This window comes from Sus scrofa, chromosome 7, assembly GCF_000003025.6.
Source record: "Sus scrofa isolate TJ Tabasco breed Duroc chromosome 7, Sscrofa11.1, whole genome shotgun sequence".
Lineage (NCBI taxonomy): Eukaryota > Metazoa > Chordata > Mammalia > Artiodactyla > Suidae > Sus > Sus scrofa.
This window is the reverse complement of record NC_010449.5, coordinates 36,303,653-36,312,521: the sequence shown is the minus strand read 5'-3', so window position 1 is coordinate 36,312,521 and position 8,869 is coordinate 36,303,653. Positions and strand designations below refer to the sequence as shown.

The 8,869-nt window shown below is 47.5% G+C and overlaps 1 long non-coding RNA gene across 1 annotated transcript in view; it reads left to right on the top strand.

Annotated features, from left to right (window-relative positions):
• LOC106504407 overlaps positions 415-8,869 on the top strand; it is a 44,536-nt gene continuing 36,081 nt past the window's right edge. The window contains exon 1 of the long non-coding RNA XR_001297853.2: positions 415-599. This is a non-coding gene — a long non-coding RNA (uncharacterized LOC106504407). The remainder of the gene's footprint in view (positions 600-8,869) is intronic.

Genomic DNA, 8,869 nt, shown 5'->3' with positions numbered 1-8,869 from the left:
CAAAGGAAGCCTGGGTTACCCCATTTCGTTTCAGCTTTGTCTGAGACACCCTCCTCTGCCCCCCCCTTCCCCTCTTCTCCCAGTAACAATTTGTTTCAAATTAGCCAACCGAGAAGAACGTGCGCCCTGACCTGACCAGTGGGAAGGGGACAGATGTCCCGCCTGCGTTAGGGATGCATGGGAGGGGGGTCCCTTCTTTGCGGGCGCCTTTTGAGGACTTGCCCCCTCCTGTAGCCGTAAAGAGCCTTGGCGGGATCTCCCCGTGTTTGTGTGTCTCACTCTCCCACACTGATGATCCGAGCTGAGGTCGCTTTCCCCCAACAGGGCCAACCTTGCAGGAAGAACGTGCTTCCTGAGGTCCGGTCACGTGGGCCTCCTCGCGAAGGGATGGAGGAGGGCGATTTCATGAGCCCGCCCTTAAAAATAAAATCAAGGAAGACGGGAAGGCTGAGCCAAGGCTGGGTGACAGAGGACGTTTTAGTCAGGCTCTTACGGAGGGAGATGGCAAGGAATACAGGAGGAGGAACAGCTGGCGGCAAAAGAAGCAGCAGGCTGGGTCCCCAAAACCGCTGTCCTGGGATTCAGCAGTGGCCATGGAGGTAAGGTTTGTGTGAAAGAGTCCTCGGGGCCCCCTGAATGACACAGGGGGAGGCTGAATCCAGCAGCATGTCCCCATCTCTAAGAACCCCGAGTCTGATGCCTTGAATGAGCTACGAGCTATGAACTCCATAAAGAATCTTATTTATCTCTGTTGAGCATGCAACGAGCAAGGGCCAGTGTTGCTTAGAGAAAATGATTTACTGTTTAGGGCTGAAGACAAAGTGAGGGCAGTGCCGCTTAATTACTTTTACCTCCTTCTTCGCCAGGGAGGAAAGTGGTCTTCCAGCTGGAAAGGGTGAGGAAAGCATTGCAAAGAGGGGGCTGAAGTCAAGGACAGGGGCAGAGGCCGGACAGCCAGGCCCAGCAACGGTAATGAACTCGGGGCTCTGAGCCTGGTGAATTATGTCCTGTGGTCCTGGAGGGACTTGACAAGTGATTTCAGAGGCACTGTCGTTAATCTTTGATAAATTATAGAGGAGGAGATTTGTGATCAAAGACAAGGGATGGGCATATGTGCTCTTGACATTCAGAAGATGGAAAAGAGTAGATTTTGGAAGTTACAGCGTGGGGGCTGAGATGGTCTCACCAGCAGGATTATGAGGTATGTGTGTGTTTGCCTTCAGGAGAGCTTTTTTTTTTTTTTTTTCAATTAAAAAAATTAAAAGCAGTTGATTTACAATGTTGTGCCAATTTCTGCTGTACAGCAAAGGGACCCAGTCATATACACACACACACACACACATATATATATTCTTTTTTATATTATCTTCCATCATGGTTTATCCTAGGAGATTGGATTATAGTTCCCTGTGCTATACAGTAGGACTTTGTTTGTCCATTCGAAATATAATAATTTTCATTTACTAACCCCTAACTCCCAGTCCATCCCTCTCCCTCCCCCCTCCCTCTTGGCAACCATAAGTCTGTTCTCTCTGTCTATCCGTCTGTTTCTGTTTTGTAGATAGGTTCATTTGTACCAGATTTTAGATTCCACATATAAGGGATATCATGAGATATTTGTCTTTCTCTTTCTGGCTTACTTCACTTAGTATAAGAATCTCTGGTTGCATCCATGTTGCTGTGAATGGCATTATTTCGTTCTTTTTCACGGCTGAGTAGTATTCCATTTTACAGGACAGTTGGTTTTGAGTCCTAGCTCTGGTCCTGGATTAAGGCAGGCCTGGGGCAGAAATTTGGAAGTTATGTTTTCACTTTTAGGTGGTCTGGAGAGGGTCAAGCCAAGGGGAAGGTGGACACTTTAGGGTTTTTCTCACTGGGCTCCTTTTCGGTGATACCTGACTCACCTCTGTGGACCTCCAGAGGCCATATTTGTCTCAGTTTGGTTCTACAGAAGTAGACTCTGAGATGAGGGTTTGTGTGAAAGTGTTAGGAAGTGTTGCCAGGAAAAAAATCAGTAAGTAGGTGAGGAAGTGGCTGGGGAGAAGGCCATACAAGACCAAGTCTAAAGGGTACCTTAAATGGGGTAGGTGTCACTTTGGAGTTGTCTTTATTGGGGAGGAGGCATCAGTATGTTTATTCCTCAAACTGTCACTCAGTGATTAAGGGGTGCCCAGGAGGATGTGAATTCTTGTCCTCTGATAGGTTGGCTGGCTGACTCAGGTGGCTGCACCCTGGGGGCTGGTCAAAGCCTCTGAGGGGATGTGGGTGGGGCACTGACAGCCTTCACACACTGCCCTGGCCACAGCCCTGGCCCAACTGGCTGAGCCTGAGGAGAGTACCCTATTCAAGGTCGACCAAGTCCAGCCAATGAGGTTCCTGCTCCTGGGAAATTGGAACAGAGGCTGAGATCCACGGAGTGGAGACTGGGCTCTGTGTGGCAGCCACGCTGCACTGCGTGGGCTCCAGGGACATGTATCATGTTGTGTGACTGCTTGGCGCCTGTTGGATCCTGTTCTAACTCTTTTTTTTTTTTTTTTTTTGTCTTTTGTCTTTTTTTTGTTGTTGTTGTTGTTGTTGCTATTTCTTAGGCCGCTCCCGCGGCATATGGAGGTTCCCAGGCTAGGGGTTGAATCGGAGCTGTAGCCACCGGCCTATGCCAGAGCCACAGCAACGCAGGATCCGAGCCGCGTCTGCAACCTACACCACAGCTCACGGCAACGCCGGATCGTTAACCCACTGAGCAAGGGCAGGGACCGAACCCACAACCTCATGGTTCCTAGTCGGATTCGTTAACCACTGCGCCACGACAGGAACTCCGCTGTTCTAATTCTTGCTGGAGTTCCCAAGGCAGAACTGGGAGAACTGGCATTTTTAGCATCCCTTGTGGTGGCGACCAGGCTGGTGCAGTCAGGAGAACCTACATGAGACTTGCATTTGGAAGCAAAGCTCTGGATGAGGTATCATTTTTCTGGTGCTGCTGACAGCCTAGGCATCTCGATTTGGGGCTGCAAGGTCACATTCCTAAGGAGGAGGTGGCAACAGGACTGTTCAGTAGTTGAGTTCCTGGCATGCCGTGTCCAACTGCCTCCTTTTTGAGAGAGCCATTAAGAGGGACAGATCTGGGGAATGTTGTGGGAAGAGGGTCTTTGGAGTCCAGAGAGGTGTTTGAGCAGGTCTCCTGGCCATTGCAGTGAACAGATGTCTGGAATGTGAGGGACTAACCACTGTCTCCACCACATCAAAGGAAAAGGTAACTGATGTGTCGGTGCTGGCTGGAAAGAGGTCTCTAGTGGCAAATCACAGGGATCTGCCTTAGCTATGGCCACTCAACATTGTTATCAATGATTTGGATGAAAATATCGATGGTGCACTTCTGTCTGCTGTGGATGACACGGAGCCGAGAGGGCTGGAAAATGCATCAGGTCACAGAATCAGCTTTCAGGGTGATCTTGATATCCTGGAAAACTAGTATGAAAATAAAACTTAAGGAGTTCCCACGGTGGCTCAGTGGTAACAAACCTGACTAGTGTCCATGATGATGTGGGTTTGATCCCTGGCCTCGCTCAGTGGGTTAAGGACCCTGTGTTCTGTGGCTGTAGCATAGGCTTATAGCTGTAGCTGCAATTCAACCCCTAGCCTGGCAACTTCCATATGCTGAGGGTGTGGCACTAAAAAAAAAAAACAAAAAACAAACACAACTTAATAGAATATGTATCAGTTCTACCTTGAGTTAAGAAAAAAAAAAAAACATGCCAGTGGATAGAGAAAAACACTTTGGAAGGAGAGGGTAGAAGTGTTCTTCTTTCTATATTTATACCCCACTTATTCCACAAAGGTTGTTAAGGGGCTTAGAAAAACAGGTGAAATGGAGAAGAGTTAAAACAGTGGATAGAATTGAGGCAGAATTAAAAGTAGAAAAATACTAACAGCACAGTTAAGGCAAAGTCCCAGACATGCAGAAACCCAGTTCTGCAGATGTTGCAAAGGGTGCCCCGAGCTCCCCTGTGGCTGAAGCAAAGAGGGAAAGTTGACCTAATTTGAGATTTTTCTGGTATACATAAAAGACAAATTAATCATTTCTCCAGTAGAATCACTGCTTTACTTTACTGTGAGACTTGAAAGAAAGTTCTTCTCTGGGTTCTTATGAAAAGATCACCTTGTGAGGCAGGGGATGAAGTCCTCAAAAGGCAGGATATCGAAGCAAATTCCGTGAAAGTAGTTCTACTTGGAGCCAGAAAAATGTGGTCTAAACACTAACGCTGAATTGGGGTGGAATGTGGTCTATCTTGAACTCAGTGTTTAAAAAATTTTCCTTGTTGTTGCTCCCTTAAAGAAACGATTTCACCCCATTTCATTTCTGGCTCTCCTACATATTTTTTTTTTTTTTTCTCTTTAAGGCCACACCTGTGCACATGCAAGTTCCCAGGCTAGGGATGGAATCAGAGCTGCAGCTGCCAGTCTACGCCAGAGCCACAGCAATGCAGGATCCAAGCAGCATCTGTGATGTACACCACAGCTCATGGCAACACCGGATCCTTAAACCACTAAGCAAGGCCAAGGGAACAAACCTGAATCCTCATGGATATTAGTCGGTTCTTAACCCATTGCCTCACAAGGCAATTACTATCCTACACAAATTAAATACTAAGTGATAGTGCACTACTGGGGAGAGCTGAACTTTAGAGAATCACAAAACTTTGAAATATCTAAGTGTTTTGGTCTCCCCATTCTAAGGACCAATTTTCACCCCTTTGGGGGGCCCTACTCTCCCCAAGAATGCATGGGATGGAGGAAGGCATGTTCTCTGGAAGTTCTTAATAATAATTGCTCAAGGGACATGTTTCTCTGTTTGGTGAATTTCTCCTCTTGGTGTAATTTTTTTTTTTTAACCAACCTGATTTAATGTGGTATAATTAGAAAGTGGCTTTATTTATTTATTTTATCCACTTTTTTTTTTTTAAAGAAATGTTTATTAGAGACAATTTCTTTCTTTATTTCTGTTTTCTTTTCTTTTTTTCTTTTCTTTTCTTTTTTTTTTTGTCTTTTTAGGGCCAAACCCACAGCATATGGAATTTCCCAGGCTAGAGGTCAAATTGGAGCTGTAGATGCTGGTCTACACCACAGCCAGAGTGACACCAGATCCAAGCTGGGTCTGCAACCTACACTACAGCTAATGGCATCGACGGATCCTTAACCCACTGAGTGAGGCCAGGGATCAAACTTGTGTCCTCATGGATACTAGTCAGGTTTGTTACCTCTGAGCCATGGTAAGAACTCCTCTCTGCCTCTTGTTTTCAAACTTTCTCTTGCAGTTTCCGTCTTCATCTTTTGATGTCATCTCAGGCAGAGCCTACAGCTTTGGGGCCACTTTCAGTTATAACAGCTAGTCTTATGTTTCGACTCTCTTTCAAGCATTGAAAGGTCCAGCCAAGGCTAAATCAAAACTTCAGTCTCATGCTCAACTCAAGACTTCTCTCCTCCCCAATCCTCAGCTCATGCCTAAGCTGGGGACCTGCTTGGGGAGGGGACGATAGTCTGCTTTTTATCACTCTCTCTGCCACCTTCTGGGCTTCTCCTCTGCCACCTGAGGTTTGGTTTTTTTTTCTTTTTTTTTGGTTTTGGCCATGGCAATTTCCAGGGTTGGGGATTGAACCCACACCAAAGCAGTGACAACACAGGAGCTTTAATCTGCTGAGCCACCAGGAAACTCCTGAGCTTCCCCTCTGGGTGGAGGACTCGTCATAGTCCTGGGGGAGAAATACATTCTGCAGAGCCCACGTGGCCGGTTGTGATGACAAATGATCAGAGGAGAGCTGCCCCCGTCCTCTCTGCACCTGTGCCCCGCAGGCCATGCCAGCCAGCCTCCCACTTGCGAGCATCCTCATCCTTGCCCTCCAGGCTCTGGAACAGGGAAGCTGGCAGCTGCTTCTTGCTCCCAAGTCCTATCTAGTGGGAGCACTGTGTCAGCCTGCTGGTTTCTGGGGCTCAGCCAGCTCCCAGCTGGCCATTGGACTGACTTACTCTCTCTGCTTTGAAGACCTCCCAGCCTCCAAGCTGTTCTGGATCTCTTGCTGCTCCCTCCCTTCCTTCATGGGGCGTGGGGAACATGCCAGCCTTGTTCGCTACTAGGATGACAGCTCCCTGCTCTTAGAAATGCCCCTAGTTCAGGGAATTCTTTCTGAACACCTCGTCTCCTTTTGGGGTGCTGGAGGTGAGGGTGGCAGGACTGCATGGAGACCCTTTGAATAAGTCCTGCAGGTGTGTTCAGATCACTTCCTCTTTAGGATGTGGGTGCACATATGCCTACTGTCCTCCACTTCGGGGTGTTAGCATTAGTTCCAAGTGCAGGACATGTCCCGTTCAATACTCCATTAAGTGGTCAGCTTCCTCTTTGGCTGTGCTCGCTCCCTGGGTGGGACATGCTTGCCAAGGCACATGCATCCCTGGCTCAGGACAGCCCCCTCCCAGGGGCCCCCAGATAAAGAGCAGCAGCCACTACTGAGGGATTGCTCCCAACCCTGTCTTCCCAGTTTCCCAGGAAGAGTTTCTCATCACTCCCTTTCTGCTGCTATCAAGGTTAATTTCCTACCTGGGTTTTCCCGAGTTGCTGTGCATACCAAGTTAGTTAGGAACAAAATACTGGAGGAATTCAGAGGCTTTTACTCTCCAGTGCCCTCTAAGGGGGGGATGGATATTGGACCAGCCCAGCTCTTGCCCACCTCACCTGCCCACATGGTGATGGGTGAGGAGGACCGGAGGAAGGTAAAACTGGTAACGCCTAAAAGAGAATGAGAGAGGGAGTTCCCGTTGTGGCTCAGCAGAAACGCACCCTACTAGTATCCATGAGGATGTAGGTTCGATCCCTGGCCTTGCTCAGTGGGTTAAGGATACAGCATTGCCCCAAGCTGTGGTGTAGGTCTCAGATGCCACTAGGATCTGGTATTGCAGTGACTGTGGTATAGACTGGCGGCTGTAGCTCCGATTTGATCCCCTAACCTGGGAACTTCCATATGCCACACCCTTGGCCCTAAAAAGCAAAATAAATAAATAAATAAATAATTTTTTTTAAAAAATCAAAGAATGAGAGAGGCCTGGGGAAAGAATCCCAATTTCTTCAATAAAGTCTTACATTATTGCTCAGGGCCTTGAGAGCCAGACTCCTCCTCCTCCTTGTCTTTCTTTTCTTCTTCTTTTTTAGATCAGGAACCTCTAAAGTTCTAAAGATGGATGAACAAGAAGGTCTCATTTGGTTACTGTGCTGTTTAGTTTGGAGTTAAGCTAGAACTAGCCAGCCTGCTCCAATCTGGCATTTCTGAAGCATGAAGTGTCATGTTCTGCCCACTTGGCTGCAGACGCTGTGCCCTTTTCTAGGCACTGGGTGGTTTCTGAACCACACTAAGCAGCAGGGCCTTAGAACCTCCAGCCTTGATTTCCTAGAAAAGAGCCTCAGCCGGGTGCCATGTCTGAATTCTACGTGGGCCATCGGGAGCGTAAGGACCTTCCCTCCCGGGGAGACTGCGGCTGTGTAGCGGGAAAGCCTAGGTAAGGAGGACTCCACCACACATTAGCCCTGTGGGAGGCGCCTTAGTCAGGTCAGCTAAATTTTGCCGGAATCACCCTACACATCTCAGCGGTTTACAGCAGAACCTTCTTTCTCACCCATGCTACAAGCCTATTGGCATCCCGCTGGCACCCCGCTGGCACTCCATCATGTGTCCTCTCAAGGACCACGGCTCTTGGATACAGTGCTTTCTAGAATACCAATGGTCATCACGACAGCGGGGGAAAGAGAAGCCAAAAAGCCACGTCCTAGCTCTTAAAACTTTACCTCAAGTGACATGCGTGACTTCTGCTCACCTTTCAAGGGCCACAAGTCATAGCATCACATCCATGTACCACAGAGTAGAGGTGTGTATTTCTCCCACAGAGAGGGGCCCTGACTATTTGGGACAATAATACAGTCTTTGATGGAAAGCAACCAATTCTGCCTAAAACAGCAGTCGTATGCTGTTTGAAGTCTGACAAAAAATGACGGTCAGAAAAGATCTGAAGGAAGCTGCCATGTGGGGAATTGTATTTTCTCCCCTGAAATGATTTCATGCTTGTTGGAGCCATCATATTCGGAAATCCTTTTGCTGTCCTCAAATATTGATAAGTAGGACCTGTTTAGTCACATAGCTATTAGCCGCATCACTCCAGAACGCCCTGGCATACGCCTAGTGGTGGGCTGAATTTTCTCCCAATTCCTATCTCTGATCCCCCACCTTTTTTCCCACTTCCTTTCTTCTCTGAGCTCCAAAACCCTGTGACTCCTCCGTGGTCACCTAAGATTTTCATACTCCTTTCTCAAGAGACTGGTAATTTCTACTTATGGGATTTTCGTGCTATTGGTCCAGTAGAGCAAGGGGGTCTTAGGAAGTCTTTCCGTCTGAGGAGCTGAATTTCCACCACAGATGTGATTCACTGAGAGAGATTAGCATTTTTTCTGTTCTTCATCATTACTGAAACATTTTTGATATTCAATCATCCGGCCAGAAAAGCAATGACTAAAAATCACAGCTATTAAAGCAGGTTAGGGGAGTTCCCATTGTGGCTCAGTGGGTTAAGACCCTATATAATAGTGTCCATGAGGATGCAGGTTCAATCCCTGGACTCAATCATTGGGTTTAGGATCTGGTGTTGCTGCAAGCTGTCGAGCAGGTTGCAACTGCAGCTCTGATTGGACTCCTAGCCCAGGAACTTCTATATGCTGTAGGTGTGGTTGTAAAAAGAAAAAAAGAAGAAAAAAAAAGTGCTTTGAAGAAAGAAATACCTGAGGTCTATTTGGTACTTTATTACTGTTCTTTGGGCCAGTCCCGGCTCACTCTTA